Source organism: Sycon ciliatum, chromosome 6 (assembly GCF_964019385.1).
Source record: "Sycon ciliatum chromosome 6, ocSycCili1.1, whole genome shotgun sequence".
Taxonomy (NCBI): Eukaryota; Metazoa; Porifera; class Calcarea; order Leucosolenida; family Sycettidae; genus Sycon; species Sycon ciliatum.
This window is the reverse complement of record NC_088648.1, coordinates 23,136,778-23,157,816: the sequence shown is the minus strand read 5'-3', so window position 1 is coordinate 23,157,816 and position 21,039 is coordinate 23,136,778.

Here is a 21,039-nt window from a genome sequence, read left to right as displayed (position 1 = left end):
TGGCTCAACAGGTCAATGTACATGTATTACTACAAAAAGGCCAGAAAATCCGATTACTGTATTAAAATCAACTAATTTTCGCTGGCGATTTAATTTCGCTGATTTCGCCGCTTGGTACCAACCGGCCAAAGTAAATCACAGGCCAAAGTTTGTCATATAGGCAAATGATGCATGATTGAGCAATGGATGCATGTGAGAGCAAAAATACCTATCGATTTCAAATTTGACGTGAAATTGCGCGTCACGTCGGAAATAACGTGCATCTTAACCTCTCTGATAGAGAGGTTTCTATTTCTCATCGGCCAAAATTTGTTGATTTACAGTATATTAAAGGAGATAAAAAGAAAAGAAGGAGCAAACCAAAAGTAGATGATTATTAGAGAAATAACAATCCGCAATAAATTCTGCAAATACTTTTGCCTCAGTTCTTATAACATGTACGATGAGCTAGGCAAAAAAGCATAAAAGCATAGCGTAGGGCCCTGAGCTTCCAAGCTCTCTCGTTTTATACTAGCTACTTAAATAGTAAGAACTCAGATGGTGAGCCAAGGAAAAATTTGTAGCATGGGAAATTGCGGGCACGAGTTATGCGATCGAGTCCACCAACTAAACCTGATTATGAACAGTCAGACGTGCACAATCTAGCACACAGGGCGTACAGTCAGTCTTGTACTAGATTGTGCACGTCTGACTGTTCAACATCTGGTTTAGTTGGTGGACTCGATCGCATAACCTGTGGCCACAATTTCCAATGTCACTTAAAAATAGTGATCATGTTTGATGAAATTGGTTTAGTATAATATACTATTACTTCGAAGTTAATAGTCGAAGGCGATAGGGTGTTCGAGAGTGTGTGGAAAGTGCTAGATTGCGGAACGGTGACAGTAGCATTAGTGGCGGCATCAGTGGCAGCAGAGCTGTTTCTCAGTTTTACTAGTTGTAAAGGACGGTTAATGTATAGCCGGGATGTTCCAACGTGGTGAAGGCCTACCCATGGCCGCGTCGGATCATCACCAACCTCGTCTACAGAGAGCACCTTCATGCGACAGTGTCATGGTGGCGACAGACACTGTTGTCAGCTGACGAGCTGAGAGAGGGACGCCATGGGCAGAAGTGAAAAAAGAAGAGGAGGAGAAAGCTAAAGAGTGTAAAATAAAAGGAAGAAGATCAACGCGACGGTACAACAACAAGAAAACTAGAACAACAAGCCCTAGTACCTCCGGCCATTGTAAAGAGAGTGGGTGGTAGCCAACCAGGGCGAATACCAGTTTTACTGTCCATCTGCGTATTTCATTCGACTGGAAAACGTGCCGTTGCTTTAATACACTTAGGCATGATCGTATTTTACTTGCGTGGTTTTGGCGTTATTTCAGAAATTTGAGTTGAAAATGTGTCAAACACTTTGGAAAAGACGTATTCTTTGTACAGTATTATTCTATTCTAAGCACTCGCAGACTCCATTGCAGCCATTCACACATTATAGGGTACCTCACTTCAAACTCTCCAACTACGGTCTCTTCGCTGCATACGTTCACTTCACTTCCAAAAAAACAAATAATATTAGATATAAATGGAATGCACCAAATTTTTTTAATATTATTTGTTTTTTTGGAAGTGAAGTGAACGTATGCAGCGAAGAGACCGTAGTTGGAGAGTTTGAAGTGAGGTACCCTATAAAGTATTATTCTATTACGCTCGAAAGCAGACTTGCAAGTTCACCAATGAAAGCCTGTTGTACGAGCTCGTACAGGCACAACATATTATTATCAGCAAGAGTACATGTACTCTTAATATCAGTGAAAGCAGAGAACATGCATGTAAGGCCACAATACAACAATGACTTCCAAGATACTCCATCATACTTCATTTACGGTACGAAATCAGGGCTAGCATATTGCATAGGAGAGGGACTGTGTACGCTTGACACCTGCACCTGGCTCTCTCAGTCAATAAAATGACGCCTTTGGTGCACTGCCCTCGTTCCTGTTCCTGTCAGCTCTCTCTTCAGCCACGCTCGATGGTGGAGTACATGTGCAAATCATTCCGAATTGAGAACCATGGCCGGAATATGTCGAATGCTATCGTCTAAGAAGTCGCGCGGCCCTCCGCCAAATTTATTCAGTCAAGCTTTCTACGTCACCATGATCCGGTGGAAGTACGGGCCACAGAGCACCGGCCAGGACGCTCCACAGATCGTTAGGGAGTATCGCAAGGGAAGGTTGCACTTCACGTGCGCGCAAGTAAGAATCGAGCATCTTGACGCGCCGACCACCGTCATCCCACTGGCGCGCATCGAAAGCTATCGGATAGTCCAGGGCAGCGGTATCCGTCTTCGGCTAAGACATATCACGGAAACGGCCGTGGATTCCGCGCTGACCACGGTCGAGCTTGGATTCGACGACAAAAGAGAGGCAAGTGCGGCCTGTCGGGTTTTGGATGAGACGCACAAGGTCTACAGAGCACGAACAGTCGGTGTCCTAATGAATCCCGCAGCGTTAGACGAAAGCCCGTAACGTTTTAACGATGTGCTCAAAGCAAGAATGTGAAGTGATCTCACCTTGCACATCGTGTTCTTCTCTCAGTGAAATAAACAATTTTCTTCCATCCTCTATAACTGGTGTTGGTGTGCTTGACCAAAGTGCAATGAGAATAACATAGTAACTGTATTTAAATCAGGAAATGAATTCACGTGCTGTGGTTTTATAATGCCACCGTACGCGTAGTAATATTAATGCCACAGCACGCGTAGTAATATTATAATTATGTGAGCACATTTATACGTTCCGCTTCGGTCCAATGCATTGTGATGTCCATTCCTGATGTACAAAATACAGCTAGCTGATGGCATGTGACCACGGGCTGACTGCCCCGCTTCAAACCTCTTGAACTCAATGCTCCACCTCTAGCTCTGTAGGTCATTCGTCATGTGTGTCACTCGTGATGTCTTTTTGCGGCCGCGCCCGGCCTTAGCGTCTCTCGCAAAATAGCCCCCTGCAGCGCGATCCATGGCGGTGTGTTCTTGTCCAGGCGGGGATTGTGGCCGGCCAGCCGCCATCTCCGGGGTGAATGGACAGCTTTTTGTGAGGATGTGCGCGATGCTAGATGCCATGAACCAGTAATGAGACAAAATAAGTTTGAGATCGTAATGTCGATTAGTCCAAGAAAGAAGGCAAAGAGCCAGCAGTAGACTCTCTATGGCCTTTTGAGCCTTTTGTCACTTTTGAGCCCGTGCATACAAAACAACCGATGGACGAGTCTTCCAAGTTAGAAGGTTGTTGGTTTATATTTACTATTTATTCATATTTTTAATAAGGCAGTCCCGTGGTTTGCGCCTCGTGGAAGTGTTGGAGTTACATAAAGGTGTCAGGTAGACGAATGTCTCACTACTCCTTGTCAGTGTTGTGCCATTGTGTCACACTCCCAGACTGTGTGTAATCTGATGACGTTGGTGGACAGCTACTCATAACTTATAACATGTTGTCCTTTCCTTCAATCCATGATTACCTTGGTTACAATGGTTACGTGATTAGCTATACGGCGAAATGGACGTCATGGGGAATTACTTATTAGTGTGCTTGTCGTGACTCTTGTCCTTTATTTTAATCCATGATTAATTTGGCTCAACATTCGAGTTCATTACCATTAATCTTCATTCAGGATGTTTCGGTAGCCCGTAGGAAGTAGGAAGGGTTTAAAGCATGAGCGAATAAATGAGCGGCAGTTAGTACAAGCACGAACAATGGAGGACAGCGTGTTCCAATGGTCAGCAGCGATATAACCAATAAATTATATCATTGTGTCTTAAATTTATAGAAAAGAAAAAGGACCAAGGAAATACAAAATACAAAACAATCATTTCTAAAGCTTTTTCTAAACATTTATCCTTGGCTCTCCATCCGAGTCCATTATTTTGGCTCACGAAATGTAAGTAGCACCAATCTAGGTATTGCAGTGTTCAGTCGCTGCAGTTCTTGAATGGCTTGCACGAGATTGCCAACTGTTGATAACTTTTCTTGAATGCGTGAACGCATCATTGAAAATACCTTTCCACAAATAGCGCGTGGCCGCAGAGTAGGCAAGTCCACGCAGGGCGTGCCCTGCGGAACATGTGTGCATGCCCCGTGAAGATCTCCGTTGTGAAATGGGATCATGCTTAGGCTCTGAAGCTCTGGAACACCTCCGTGTTGCAGCAGCATTGCTGTGGCGATTACATCATCAACAGGATCATCATCTCTATTTTCGTTCGCTACATGTAAGAATCGTCTGATAACGGGAAGAAGATCGGAAAGAGTGAATACGCGGTTGGCGAGCGCCCAATCCAGTGACTCCGCACACCGGAGGTGCACCAGGTCCGCATAACGGTGGAAACATGCGTGACCTATGATGCTATGCGTCGGGTGCACACCTGCGTGTAGCAGGACTGTCCACATCAGCTCCACTTGATCACTCTCAATGCCCCCCCAGATGCACACCAGCATCCAACAGGTACGTTAGGTGACGCAGTCTGAATCCATACCCTGGCCTCCGGCACATATGATGCGGCGTGACCTCGCGCTCAAAAGGATTCGGATGTACCTCGTAAACCTGACCGTGAAGGGTGTTGCTATCTAGATCGCTGTACACTACCAATTCGTCACCTGGGATAGGTCGCCCAGCGTAGGTTGCTACTGCGTCATACAGGATCACCTGGAGAAGTAACTGTTTTGCTACCTTGTCGACCAATTCTATGGCGGTAATGCTCATGGCCTTGATGAACGTCCTTTCGTCGACCAAGAGCCAGTACAACCAATCTTGGTGCCACGATGCCGCATCTCTCCACAATACCTGAGCCTGTCTTCCGTATCGTTTCTGCACAAATTTATTAGACAACCAAACGTCTTCCCAGGTGTACGCGTCCGGGGACGGAAACCGTTGCACCATGCCTCTCGCTAAGCTCAGCTATTACTTTTATTCAGTGAAAGTCGAGATTAGTGAATTTTCCCAGAACTATTGTGTTTCTGACCGGCAGTGGAGGCAGCCCGAAGAGGAGTTTTCTGTTGCAGGAGTATGGCTGTTGGGAAGCAGCTGGCGTCAATTCTTTTTGTGATATCATTCTGCTTGCATATGCACGTACACGTTTGTAGCACTAAGTATTCGGAGTTACAATAATTATACGAAAGTCATGTACCTAGGTGTACACTCGAAATTCGTAAAACGCACACAACTATTATTGTATATAATTATTGCGTGTAGGACGGCATAACGGATGAACATCACGGTAACATCTCGTGGTCTGGTTTTTCCTTAAGCTCTTACCGACTCCTTGGAGGTTCAACTGCTTACATATACTGAAGTAAAATTTTAATGCATCAACTGGCGCGTGGTGTGTTCACGATAATATTTTTTTCAACTTCGGCCAATGTGACAACAAATGTATTCACTTTGTCTTGGGGGGGGGGTTAGACATGGAGAAGTTACCATACTGGTGAGGTATGAGCCCGCCTCTCGCCGCCGTAAGTACAGCTTACTCGACTCGTCTCTTGAGTGAAGGGGATCCGCACCTTGATCTGGCAAGCGGCGCCATGGGCATTTGCAGTCAGCTGTGCGACCGTGGGGAGCTTGAACAACCGACATAATTATAAACTCCGTAATCATAAACCCCATTATAATGATGCAGTTGCCTCGGAGTTAGGGCTGAAGCAAGTTGACTGTCAGTTTGTATGAATATGAGAATAAGGAATTAAGTATAATACCTCCCTCTAGTTGATCTACGCTTGTACGCGAAATATAAACACCGTCTATAAACTTTATAGCAGTGCTTGTACTCCCATAAACATTTCGACATGAGAACAAGTTGTGCAGCCACTATCCACGACTGTATACATGTAACAAGATGATAAACAGTCAGAAAGTCAGACAATAATAACATTTTTTACTACATTTATAACTGGCTTGGTAACATGGATGCAGCTAATGGGACTTCGGTCTTTGACCACTTGGTGGTGGGTCTGATCTACTCACCTCCCACCGTTTAGGCGCTGCATCTGCGCCTTTGATCCTAGAGGGTGGTGGCGTTCCCACGGCGGATGCGGAAAACTCGGCTTCCAGCCGAGTCTCACGCGAACCGTGAAATTTATTTTTTTATTATCCGAGATAAAACTCTACCACATTGGTGTTTATTCTATCTCTTAACTGCACCAGCAAGTCCTATACACCAGGCACCAGCGGATTATGCCGGCATGATTATTGGCATAATTTGGTGGTTGAACATTTGGAGCATAATTTAGCATCCTTTGGTAGGTAGGAGCATAACTGCTTGAGGTACGTGCACATGTATGTGCCACAGTTCTAGTATGTAGGCTACACACTTGTGTACAATGCACCTGATCAGTGCTTGTGATCTGCATGGTAATTGGTTCGGATGTCATGCAGATAGTGTTTTCAATGAAAAGCAGGGTAGAAATCATGGCAATACATTATTGTATGCTCGAACTCGTCTTCTTCAAAGTTCTTTCTCACACTGATACAGTTCATGTAGCAGACGATGCGAGTGAATCAGCCTGTATTATTATTACGCAAACTCTACGAAAGTAAACTGCAAAAAATGTTTTGGGGTTGATCTCATAATTATTGCAGGCACAGGTTGTGTTTGTAGCATAAAGGATGTGTTTTCACAGGTATGTTGTTTACATTCCTATTCTTTTACAGGATAATATTTTCACGAAAATGTGTTAGTTAATGAGTTATGTTATGGTACACCGTGCAGCCATGTAGCTGCCACAGGTGGAAGTAGTATTAGTAGGCTTTGATGTCTGCTTTTAGTACATTGCTGCATAGGTCTTTCCAGTCTTGTCGTAACTGGGCGATGGCGTGGAGGTTCTCAAGTTCCTCGCGTTTCTTGAGTGACCCCCCTCCCCCCCCCGATACGCTGCAGGTCCTGGTGCAGACTCAGTAGGGAGGTTTAGTCCCACGTAATCCGTGGGTACTTTACGTGTGTGTACGAGTCGTACCACGTGATACTCAGTGACCCACGTACAGACGTTTTCTGATTCACGACATACCGTGTATGGAGGCTCACCCACGTTCCGCCAGAACGTGGGTGAAAATCAGAATGGAGCGCATTTTGCGAGCTGTGAGGGTGCTCAGCTGAAGAAGTTTCCGAAGCACGAAATCGAAGTATTCGATGAGCTTCTTAGGCCCGGGTAGCTTCGTCTTTGACCAGGTTTGGGCCTTTCGCTTCATGCTTTTGTTTGTTCCGTGTGACTAAACACAACATTGCAACGTGGATGCCCTTCATCCACTTTACGTGGATCACCCACGTACGCGTTTCCGTTACGTGGGAACTAAACCTCCCTAGTGGCAGAGTGGTACGTGGCCGGCCCCGCCAGGTGGTAGCGGAGCTTGGGTTTTCGAAGTATGCTGCCATCATAACGCGTGCTGGTACATCGTGGTCCAGTCTCAGGACACGGCCAAAGAGCCGCCACCTCGCTCTCACAATGGTTTCCCCTAGGGGCTGGGAGTTGGTGCCAACATCTAGGCTTGGACTTGGAGTCGTGACTCAACCGTGCTTTCTTCTTCTTCTTTTTTCTTTTTTTCCCTTTCTCTTTTTTTTTTGAGTATTTGCAGTCTGTGTTGTCTGTGTTTTTCTCTCTTTCGTGGAGGCTTGCTTGTTGTATCCTTGGCTCTCGGCCGTTACTTTATCGCCAGCATAATATTGGGCACCATTGCCCGTTTGGTCTGCGATACAAAATAAAATTTCAACAACAACAACAACAACAACAACAACGATCATTTCGCCATATTGTTCATGACGGCTCTTCAGGTGTGCATTAAGAACTCAGATGGTGAGCCAAGGAAAAAAACACTGAAATATAGCTTGTGCTCGGCTCGATGGCGCTCGCCTTCTCCTCTTTGGAATTAGCACTAATATCAAGAGTACATGAAAACCAGAGTGTGCAGCTCGGATGGGTTGCTGTCACGGCGAAATTCCGTGATTACATCATTTTAGTGATGTAGTGCGTACAAGCAGGATTCAAGCGGATCTCTTTCTGCACAACTGCAGCTCAGTTGTACGCACTATGCCATTTCCCGCCTCAGATCTGGGGCAAAAGATGATGTAATCACGGAATTCCGCCGTGACAGACACCCATAGCAGAAAAGGCCCCAAGCTGCACACTCTGGTTTTCATGTACTCTTGATAATATCCATCAACCTTCCAAGTAATTAGTTGGAAGGCCATTGATTAGCGGTATCGAGCATTGCTCAAGCTGACTTTCATGCCGTGGAATATCTCAGTACTAGCCCTTTCCCAAAGATGCTCGCCACTTTTTTCGCAGCTTTTAGTTGTTTTGGAGGAAGTCGCAACTTTCGCAACTTTCTTCATTTTTGCAAACTACTTCGCAACGTTTTGGCAACTGTTTGCATGGAAACGCCTTGGAGGAGACCATTGAAGTGTCTGTGATGCTCCGCTTTAACAAGAAGTGCTGAAACATTGCATCAAATTATCATGATGGGTGTACTTCTCATGTCACAGCACAGAACATGCTGCTATGTCATGAATGCTGTGCAAAGATTCAACTAAAAAGGACAATGACTCATTCCAAGTCTGTTCATTTTCCTCACTATATTTCACGCTGTGAATATATATGCATTCATATGTACTTACAAGTGCGATTGACTTTACTCAGGCAGTTGTGCTGCGCCAGCGTTTTCCATTTCCGCTTCTTTATTGGTTGTTTTTGGCATCATTATGCACAAGACCTGGCTCATTTTGAGTTGCGATATTAGCAACTTTTGAGCTTTTTCTGAAAATATGGATGCGATTTCAGCAACTTTCACATATTGTGGCATGGTTGCGAAAAGCATAAGTTGGGAAATATTTTGGCATCTTTGGGAAAGGGATACTCAGTACTCCTTGTCAGTTTTGTGCTACAGTAGATTGTGCACGTCTGACGGTTCAAAATCTGGTTTAGTTGGTGGACTTGTTACTTGTGCCCACAATTTCCCATGCTACAATTTGTTTTCCTTGGCTCACCATCTGAGTTCTTACAGTTCGTTATTATTAACCTTTATTGTGGGAGGAGACTTGCCACAGATCTATGGTGTACTTACGGGAGCCCCTGGGACGGTTTCTAAGCATAAGCGACTAAACGAGCGGTAGTCTGTACAAGTGCGAATAGTGGCAGACAGCGCGTTCCAACAGTCAGCAGCGATATAACCAATTATGGCTTTGGAAATGTTATCAGAAGCAACTTCGGTAGTCCTCTGTGCAGTTCCTGTATGTCTTGAATAGCTTGCTGGAGCTTGTCAACTGTTAATAACGGGTCCCAAATGCGTGAACGTATTATTGAAGACAGCGTTTCCTGACTAACCACACGTGGCCGCAGAGTAAGCAAGTCGACGCATGGCACGCCCTGCGGAATATGTGTGCATTCCCCGTGAAGTTCTCCGTAGAGAAATGGGATCATGCTTAGGCTCTGAAGCTCTGGAACAGCTGTATATTCCAGCAATTTTAGGGCGATTGGATCATCAACTCTATTTTCGTCATCTATATGTAAGAACCGCCTGACAACGGGAAGAAGATCCGAAATAGTGACTGCGGGATTTTGCTTACACCAAGCCAGTGTATCCAAGCACCTGTGCTCAAGAATGTCAGGAAGCATTTCTAAGCAATGATGACCTAGGATGCTATTCGTCGGGTGCAAACCTGCGTGTCGCAGGACATTGCACATCAGCTCCACTTGACTACTCTCAATGCCTCCCAGAATGGCACCAGCGTCCAGCAAGTACCTTAGGTGACGCATTCTGAATCCATACCTTGGCTTCCAGCACTCGTGATAGGGCGACACCACACCCGCAGCAGGATCCCAATGTACGTCAAGAACCTTTCCGTTAAGAGTGTTCCTATCGAGATCATTGTAAACTAGCTTCGAATCAACTGGGCTGCTTCCAGGTCCAGTGTAGATTGCTAGGGCGTCATACAGGATCACCTGGAGAAGTACCTGTTTAGCTACCCTGTCCACACTTTCTTCGCCTCTAATGCTCATGGCCTTGATGAACGTCCGTTCGTCGACCAAGAGCCAGTACAACCAATCTTGGTGCCACGATGCCGCATCTCTCCACAATACCTGAGCCTGTCTTTCGTATCGTCTCTGCACATACCTATTAGACAACCAAACGTCTTCCCAGGTGTACGCGTCCGGGGACGGAAACCGTTGCTTCATGCCTCTCGCTAAGCTCAGCTATTAATTTTATTCAATAAAAGTCGAGATTAGTTCCCAGAACGACGTGTTTCTGGCCGGCGGTGAAGGCAGCCTCAAGAGGAGTATTTTTTGCAGGAGTATGGCTGTCGGGGAGCTGCTGGCGTCAATGTTCGTGACATCAGTCTGCTTGCATATGCACGTAGGTAGTAGCACTACGTTTTCGAAGTACAATGATTGTACAAACATCATTTACCTTGGTGTACACACGAAATTCGAATACCCCCACAGAACTATCAGATTGTACTTGGACGACACAGTTCTGTCCGCAGATTCAGTATTGTACTTGTGTATATTCCGTGGAGTCCAGCACAACTGATGACAGGGAGTGGTGTAAGCCTCTTTTAAGAGCCAAAATTAACACAATGGATTAAAATGCAATTAAACATGCACTGGAGAAGAACTTAGAGGAGAACTCAGAAGTTGCGACTTGGGTGGTAATAGTCATTAAGTTGATTGTTCCAACGAGGAACACACGCTTCTTGCCGAACTTGGCACTTGACTGACTCACGACTGCCATCGGAGCAGACGAGGAGCACGTACCACCTTCCACTCGGCAAACCTGCAAGAAAGCACAACTCCCTGCTGAATACACTGTGGGAGTGGTGCTTTCTTGCAAGTTTGCCGAGTGAAAGGTGGTACGTGCTCCTCGTGTGCTCCGATGGCAGTCGTGAGTCAGTCAAGTGTCAAGTTCGGCAAGAAGCGTGTGTTCCACGTTGGACAAATCAACTTCACTGGAGAAGAAATCAGAAAAATGCATGTGTAATATAAAGATTTTAAACCAAACAAAATAACTTCAAAATACATTCGACGAGGAGACAACAATATTAATATTATGGCAAAAAGTAGGACGAGCTCTAGGGGAGTGGTTTGAAGATATTTCCTACTTTTGTCCTGGAAGTTTGGCATCCGCTTTTGTTCGTTGCCGGATGTCAATATACAATGTAATGTGTAAATAGTGATAATGCTGTCCTGTCTGTCTCCGTTTGTGTTCGGTAACTGCACCTCTTTTTGGCACATCTTCGACTGTCCCAAGTGGGGTGGTCATTCCAGGCTAGGTGGTTGTTGTTTGGCGTTCTGGAAGTGTGAGTCCCGCGCCGTGGTCTTTCGTCTTTCGTCATCGCCTTGTCATAGCCAACATTTTTGGTTCGCTGTGATGTTTAGCTTGAGGGTATTTCCCTTTTGTCAAACTCTAAAGCGTGCACTAGTATTCTAGGTTAACTTACCTGTATGTGTCGTACACAGAGGCAGTAGGCTTAGATTCTGCGAAAGTGCTCAATAGCTGATTCAGGCAGAGCGGCGTACACGATGGCAAACAATGAAAACCTTTGGCAAATTCCGTTGTCACTCAGAGTTTCATGTCTGACCCAATCCGTTCCACAATGCTCTGCAAGCAACATTGGGTGTGTATTTGCTGATGTTGTCAGTGATCAACAACGAGCACCTGAACTGTGTCTTCCACAGGCCCAGTGGGACCTAAGGGTTTTACATCCTTCAGTTTGGTGTGAATAGGTTGTGTGCGTAAACTGTTGGGTTCCTTGGACACCAGCAAAGCGACAGGCAGTGATGGAATACCCGCATTTCTTCTGAAGTCCTGCGTTGATTTGCTAGCTTCCTCCTTAACATTGATTAATGCATCTCTTGCTGTTGGTTCAGTGCCGGACGGCATGAAGTTGGCACATGTCACGCCGGTATTCAAGGCTGGAAATCCTCAAGATCCGGGAAATTATCGCCCTGTGTCTCTCCTGCCAATTGTGTCGAAGCTGTTAGAACAAATTGTCCATAGACAACTATCCTCATTTCTGGACAAGGAGAATTTGTACCCTCCCTGTCAGTTTGGCTTTAGACGTCAACATTCAACGGACGACGCTCTAGTTTTCGTCACGGACACGTTTGTTCGCGCTCGCGATGCCGGACAAATTACTGGTGCTGTGCTCGTGGCTATGTCCAAAGCATTTGACAAGGTCAGGCACCAAGTGCTCATTAATGATTTGTTTGAGCTTGGCATATCTGGTTCAGCATTAGTCTGGTTTGCCGACTATTTGTCCAATCGTCGCCAAATAGTGCACATTGCTGAGAACTATAGCCCTCCTTTCCCCTGCATGTGTGGCGTTCCCCAGGGCTCTGTTCTTGGTCCGCTGCTTTTTGTACTCTATGTTCGTTCGATCCAGTCCATTGTCTCCGAGTTTTGTGTGAAAGTTATTCAATTTGCTGACGATATTCTATTGTATGTTTGCGGTAAGCAGAAGAATGCGCTTAGCAACTCCCTGTCTGCAGCTGTCTCAGCCATTAGTACCTGGCTGTCAAACCGCAATTTAATTCTAAATGCTCGGAAGACACAAGTGCTCTTCCTGTCTACGCCACATATTACTGACCACCAATTTGCAGTCTACTGCCATGGAGTGCAGCTCAAGCAAGTGACATGTGCAAAGTACCTTGGAATACATTTGGACCAGGATCTTTCTTGGAGCACTCAAGTTGATTCTATGGTCTCCAAACTAGCCAGTAAAATTGGTATTCTGTTCCGAAATCGACACAATATTCCGCTGACTTGCCGAGAAACCTTCGTAAAGTGCCTAGTGTTGCCAGATTTTCTATATGCATCAAATTGTTTTTCTGCTGGCCTTTCCTTAACCCAGTTAGGTAGGCTTGAACGAATGCTAAAGCGAGCTTTGCGTTCAGTGTATGATACTGGTTTTTGTAGCCCATCAAGCCCTTTATTTGCGAGACTTGGTCTAGATCATTTGGCAACCATGTATTGCAAGAAATTACTGTATCTGACGTGGCGCTGTTTGGAAGGCCGCTGTAGTGTCACATTAAGTCAAATGTTCAAGCGTTTAAATAATGGTCTTGCAACGCGCAGCCTTGTATCACGCACTCTTAAGTTGCCCATGCTCAGAGATGCCTTTGCCCGTCGTGGCGCTTCCTTCCAATGTGCTAAGCTGTGGAATGATTTGCACCCTCTAGCTCGCTGTGTGGATAACTCCGCCCGTTTTAAGAAACTGTTACCCCAATGCCTTGCTTTTTCACGCTAGTAATTATGACTTTCAGCTATGCAAAATGCGAACATGATCACCTATCCAATACCGGTAGTCTATTATATTAATTATTCATATCTTTTGCATCTTTCCCTCGAGTGGGTCTATTGTTATCAGGCAATTGTCTGTTATAGTCACCACTATAAATAAAAATCCAATCAATCAATCCAATCAATCATCAGACATCATCATCGTTCTCTGATCATTGGTTCGGCAATAAAACTCCGAGTCCCAACGGAATTTGCCCGAGCTTTTCATTGTGTGCCTTCGTGTACTAGTATGCGTCTTTCAAAATTCCATCATTCCCTGTAAATGTATTAATATTATCCTGAAGAAAAGGGAAAGGAAAGGCTTGGTCGATGAAAGGACGTGTCTACTTGATTGAGTGGATCTGTGTCTTTGAATGCCAAGTAATCGTCACAATCATGCAGATTGCGAAGCCTTTCTTCTTTCTAATTAGGATTTTTAAATTTTATTTGTAACATGGAAACTGTGGGCACTAGTTATGCGATCGAGTCCTCCAACTAAACGAGATCTTGAACAGTCTACCGTGCACAATCTAGCACAAAACGGACAATTTCCAATTTCCGTGTTACAAGTTGTTGCCTTGGCTCACCATCTGAGTGGTATTAATTTTATTGTTGTCTTTCTGCTGGGTCTACGTGTGCATGCGACTCTCGTTAGCCGCTCCTTTGTTCCTCACTACCATTGCCTTGGTGGCGTTCTCAATGATTCTCCAGACACGCTTGGCGTCAGCCTTGCTGGCAAACTCCAGCGCGTCTAGGATGTGCGAGCCGGTGGCTTTGTGTGGATAGGACAGGAACAGGGTCCACTGGGGATCGTACTGGCCCGACTGGATGCTAAGAATGTCGATGTGGCGCTCACTGCCGTCCAGCATCCCCATAACAAGGGTGTTGTTCTCGACTCGAAGCGTGGCCTGGCGCACATTGGCGGAAGACTCCATCTGACGCTGTAGCGCGACAAGGTCCAAGAGGGTCGGCTTTCGGCCTCCCGCGAATGCCACGGAGTGCTCCATAAACGTCACAGTCATCGGGAACCGTTCTTGGGCGACCCTTCTCTCTGTCAGTCTTCCCATCCGACGGAAAAAGGCCATTCTGTTCTGTACTACCCTATGGCCTAGTGTGCCTGGGAATTCGAGCTGCGCGATGGGACAAGAATTTGTCGAGATTGTCCGTAGGAGACGACAGCACCTTGTCACCGACCAGGCAAACTTGCAAGAACAGCTAGTGTCTGAAGTCCTTGCTGCAAATAGTGCTCAGAACAGCTACTCTCAATTTTGACACCCCCGTCGCCCACAGGCTAACTAGTCGGTACGAAGATTTTCAGGGCGATAGGAGAGAGTGAGGGAGAAAGAATAGACAAGAAAGCGAAAGTCGAGTCGAGTGAGAGGACAACAGCTATAATCAGACGGCGTTCAATTTGCTCAGGACTCGCACACACTGTTGTCACCAGGTCACCTACCATGACGCATTGGCGCGGTGAACAGCGTTGTACAAGAGTGAACATACACCGTATGGAGTAACCAATTGCATGCTAGCATACGCATTCACAGCTCTAGCACATCTTGGACGCGCATTCCAACAACCTTCCAACTTGGAAGGTTCTTAGTTATAATTATGATAAAATTGGAGGGGAATGTGAGCGCACCCAAGACAAGCACGATTGAAAGTCTGTACGATAGACAAAAGAGGTGAGCGTTTACATGAAGACAGTTGACCCGGGTCAAATACTGATATGCCGTCAAAAGTCCACTTCTACAGTCCTGTATGGTCACGTGAATCCGTTCGCGCGAAATTTACATGTGCAGTGCTGTTCAAACCTGGCGCGAGATACGCACAGAAGTACGTTTGTACGATTTTCTTGACCCGGGTTGGTTTCAACTCTCCCCTTGGGGGGAGGGTTGAAATCAACCCGGGGCGAAATTTCAACCCGGGTCAAGCGCAATGCTAACGCGCCATTCACTTTGTGCACATGGCGGGTTGAAATCTGACCCGGGTCGAACTCAACCCGGGTTGAAACGCCTCATGTAAACACAGCCTGTCTTGACACAGCTGTACATTATTCCCGTAACTATGCAAAAGACGTTACTTTAGTAACGTCACTATCCCGTACCTGTCCTGTACCGTATCATCAAGCCGTCGGCATGCGCGAATGCCTGGCGCTATCCCGTACTTGTCCCGTACCGTACCAGCATTATGTGTACGTGTATTTGTTGGTTTGTGCCGCCATCCTGTACCTGTCCCGTACCGTACCATCAAAGACAGCTGCAGCTTGCTGGCCACAATAGTCCAATAGGGCTATAACCAGGGAGTAGTACAATACCAAGAGTACATAACCCCCCAGAGTGTGCAACGCCTGATCCAGCTCTGTGTAGGGTCTTGGTCGAGCGGAATCGGATCTTCTGATGTCATGCGTACACTTCACACCAGCGCAAGGCCGGTCTCGAGGCAGGGCACCATTGTTTTTGATCCAAGAGTACCCGCGACTCCCCGGGTTCCCCTCAGATGTGTACGGTATTATGACGCAAAGACCCGATTCCGCTCGACCAAGACCCTACACAGAGCTGGATCAGGCGTTGCACACTCTGGGGGGTTATGTACTCTTGGGGGGTTATGTACTCTTGACAATACCTATATTGTACTACTCCCTGGCTATAACATGCAAGATCATAACGTGAAGCAACAACTTGGAAGAGTAGGAATGCTAAGTGCATCGCTTACTGCTTACCAATGGGATGTCGACTTTAGTAACTGTTGTTCTGGTCTTTGGACCGATGAGAAGTGCACAGCGAGCGCACATGCCACGGAGTTCGGATCTACTTGCTAGTTGAATTACAGGTAGACTCCCTCTAATTCGAATACGGTATAATTCGAACATTCCGTGTAATTCGAACTTTTTCGTCGTACCGATCTTCTGCAAGTCACTTCAAGTCAAATTCGAATGCATAATTCGAAGTACGAAAAGTGCGCCCGCTGGATAATTCGAACTCTGCCTTCGTACTGAAGAGTAGTAGTAGTAGTAGTAGTAGTATTTTTATTATTTTACTAGGGGAGTCCCAACAGGCGTTGCCTTTTTACTGGGAACCCTAGGTGAATTTTTACCATGTTTACATACAGAGTAAGAGACGGGGCCTGACGGCAGTCAGTGGGAAGAGCATTCCATCTGTCTGCCGCCAGAAAAGAAATAGAACGCATGCCATATTGCGTAGAAACAGGCGGAAGAACTAATGCGCGCTGTGCCTGGCCGCGCGTGCGAGCCTGGTGTCCAGGCACAGCAGCCCTAAGCTGGAACAAGTATTGGAGAAGGGGACTAGCAAGATGTGGGGTCAAGCAGCGGTACACGAAAACATAGAGTTTAAGATTTGTGCGCTGTTCAAAAGAATAGAGATGATATTTGCGGAGAACAATTTCAGTAGACATCATACGGTCAAACCCAAAAACTTTCTTCATTGCTATGTGACTGACCGTCACGATTTTATTGAACAGGGTGGCGCTGAGACAGTGCAGATAAGCGTTACTGGCATAGTCGAGAGTCGATTGCACAATGGATAAATAGAACGTCCTCTTCGCTTCAGGTGTTAGGCAGTTTACAGTACAGTGACTATGTCCTTCGAGCGCTTATTTTGAAGCGAGTTGGAGTTACTCTACTCGTAATTCGAAGTTCATTTTTTCTCCTTCTCTAGCCAAGAGTAACTCAAAAATTGATCCCTGGTCCGCTCCAGGATCGACAATAGCGTTGAAGAAACCCACCTTCTCTCGAAATTTGATCCAAGCCTGTGCAAGGCAAAGTGCAAAGATTTGATTGAAGACGACTTCTTCCAGGTGGTTGGCTCCCTTCGCGGATCTCAATGGCTTGTCATGCCGCGCCAACTCATGCGCAAAGAAGTTTAGGACTGAACAACAACTGGAAGTCGTAAAAATTGCCTATGCCTATGCTCCACTTTCGTTCTTCAGAACGAGGTGCTGCTCTCCAACGGGCTTTCATGACGACAGAGAAGGCAGCGCTGTTCTTTTGCGTTGAAATCGTTTCAGGACAACTGCAGCGATTGAAAACTGATTCACTAGAACTTCGTAGAAGATGAAAATAATGTCCAATGACTTCATGTCGATCCAGTGTTTTGGTAAAATGAACTGATTTCGTTGTTCATGACCACCTATGTTTCGTTGATGCAAATAAAATGTGCAAGAATAATCAGCACGCAATTTCGAGCATTTTGACATACATATCAGTACATGGGACTGCATTTGGATAATTAGAAGTTCCGGATAATTCGAATTTAGGGCCTGGCAATTTGAGGTTCGAATTAGAGGGAGTCTACCTGTACAAGGCGTCTCATAAACCGTGCTCTTCCCGCTTGCTCGGTGACCTAGCGTGCCGTCTGCTCCAGCAGAAGCCTCAAAAGGTGCGAGAAACACGCAGTTCCTAGATTCTTTAGTATGAGCACTTGCTAATGACGCTGTGGAGTGGATGGAACCAAGATGTTCGAGATCCTGCCCTCTGCCAACGTACATTAGTTGTAAGATGTTTGGTGGTTCTCTGTCAACACACATGCTGCCTGAAAAATAGGAGAAAAGAAAAATTTATAACATCTCAATGCTTTTTTGCCTAGGTCATCAGGTGGCAGACGGTGTCGTATAACCAGCTCGAATGACAAGAGAAAGTTTATTTCTTTCGCTCAGGGCCCTACGCTATGCTTTTTTGCCTATTATTGGAACAGATGGAAACTTTTTGGAATACAATGATAACGTGAAGCAACTTGGAAGAATGAGTATGTATGCGAAGTGTATTGGGGGGGGGGGGGATACATGCAGGGCGGGTTCGAATCCTAGGTTGTCATAACATTTAATAGGAGAAATGAACAATTTATAACATCCCTATTTTTTGGCCTAGGTCATCAAGTTGCAGAGTCGACGGTGTCGTATTACCCTCGAAGGCAAAGAGAAAGTTCATTTCTTTCGCTCAGAGCCCTACGCTATGCATTTTTGCCTAGCTCATCATGAATGTTGTTTGAACAGATCGAAACGTTTTGCAATACAATGATGTAGCCGATCAGTTCTTTGTGGTAGGGTTGGGAATTGTAGCAATTAATATTTTTCTGGTTTTAGAGTTCGTATCGGACCAGCCGTTCTGCAATTCAAAGCGAGCCGTCATGGTCGACGTAAAATACTATTTTACATACACAAGCTCGGGGAGCAAAAGTCTCTCTGTTCCATAAATCTCTCCATCTTCCTACGGTGCATGGTCATCAGTACACCTCTATCGATTTCATTCTCACCAAATATAACCTGTATACTTTCTCTCGCCGTGTAAACATGAAGCTGTTTGTGTTTGCTTTTAGGTGTCTATCTCGTTGCACCAGTCCTCTTTTTGCACGATATTTACCCCCCGCTCTGCATCATGCCGCACAAATGCTGCTACCCGTGGTCAAGCTTCAGCCGCTCTGAACCTACCCAGAGCTACGTCTCGTTACGGCCTGAATGCCATTTCATTTTTGGGAGCAGTCAGATGGAACATGCTTCCACCTGGATGTCGTCAAGCTAAGCCCCTTTCTGCATTTGTCACAAGCACCAAGTCATTCTTAGGGTTCCCAGTAAAAAAGGTAACGCCTGTTGGGAGTTCCCTAGTAAAATAATACTTCGAAGTAAATTCTACTACACTAGATGAAGGCGACAGCGCGCGCCAGACATCAATACGGTGTTGTACGGTATAAGGATGTCGTATAGCATGTCGTACAACAGTACGATGAAATTGAGGGAGAAACCAGCGACCGCTTGGGAACGATGAACATTACAACAGTGATATTGTGGTTGATAGTCAGGCCAAGTTTCTGAAGATCAGTAGCGAGTGCTATCCCGAGCATTATGTTAGCATTACGAAAGCATAGATAGGATGCGCGTTACAGGAGACCCAAGTTCATGAAGACCAGCAGTCCTGCATTGCTGATAACGTGCAGAAAAACTAAATCCGCAGACTCTTTTGCCGTCGGACAGGATGCGTATTATAGGAGACTGTAAAGTTATGTAATGTGCTCCACAGGCAACCATGCATTCGGCCGTCAGCAACACTTAAGGTGGCAGACTACCCAAAAATTCGCTGAAAATCGAATTTGTAAATTCATATTTAGTGCTACGTCAGTTGAAAGAGCATGAATAGCTGCAAATTCTCTGAAAATTGTGTCCCGATCTGACCAGCCGTTCAAGAGTTATGGCCGAAAATGTGCCCTTGCAAGGAAAGAATTTTTTGTTGCACGCTGTTATTTGTTAGCAGCACTGTATTTGAATGTGAGCAGACCATGCGCAACTTGTCGTACCATGGAAACACGCGAAAGTGTGCAGAATTTTGCTCCAAGTCCAAAAAAGTCCAAAAATCACGTTAAAAACCACGTGCAGCAGGACTTTTGCCAGCACCCTCGTGACAGTGCACATATGTGGCTTGATTATTGAATATTGTAGTTGACGTTGATTTAGTGACTTTGGCAAGTTTGAGTCGTGTCAAAAAGTCAGGTAGGATTAGGCAGTAGTGGAACGTGATCGTGAGTGGTAGGTAGTCTTTGCCGATTTTGGAGGGTATCCTGGATTCGGTTTGAAGCGCTGTGGAAATGGCTTGCTGTGGAGGTCCCAGCACTGGATGTTGTATCAAAGGTACGACCTCGTAGCACGCCCTGAACCTAAAAAAATTCAAAAATTGACTTGGGTCTGTGGGAGTCTGTAACAGAACGCCCACTCCTGCCGTTGTGACAGATTCCAGGGCCACGTTGAAGGGCCTTATCCCACCACCCATGGCTGCTTCTGGACGTTTTTTAGGTTGGGATCCTGCGCACGGACAGAATTGGCTAGAAAATGTGAAGAAATTGTAAATGTATTTGTTTGGCTCCTGGGTGGCTCGCCAACCGTGGCACTATGCTGGAATTTTGAGTTTTTCCGGCATGGAAAGCCTGTCAGTGAGGCGCACGAACTTTTAAATCATGTCCAGAGGGCCAGCATAGTGGCAGGAGTGTGTGGTGCAAATTTCACTCAAATCCATTGAGAGACACCAAAGTTACGGTCAATTGAATGCCATATGAAATTTAGGATTAAGCCTAGTTCACATTCGACGCAACGCTGACGGTACGGCACGTAAGGGCCTGTCGGGAAGGCTGGGGTGAGCTGCAAAATCCTGTACGACTCGTACGACACGACATGCAGCAGTCGTTGCGATGTTCAACGTCGAACGGCGCGAGTCATAAGGTACGCCCGTGACGGGGTGACTTTCGGATCTAATTTCTCGTTTTTCGGGACTTCCTTTCAACTATTTCTCCTTCAAAGAAGCGGAATCAAGTTGACAATAGCAGTTTTTCATGAAGACCCAAAAATTAGCCCTGAACTTGAAGTTGTGGCATTCAAATAATAGCCCCGGGAAATGATAGAATAGTTCGTCTGTCACGCTCCTGAACAATCCCTAAACACAATAAGTGACATGAGATCTTATCTTGCTAAAATTTAACTCACGTCGTGCTGACCATTCTGTTAGTTATCATGGGAAGCCCAGTGTTCGAAATGCCAAAAATTTCCAAGTACGAATCAGGAGTAGTCGGCGCACGACACCGTCTCCTGTTCACACTCGAATTGCAGCCGTTTTGTACGCTTGCGTCCCCGTCTACGGTATGGACAGTTGGATCGATCCAACTCTTCCCGTCGCTTCCAGATCTGTACGGTAGTACGGTTGCGTTCCCGTTCCTGATGTTCACATTGGACGCCAACGGA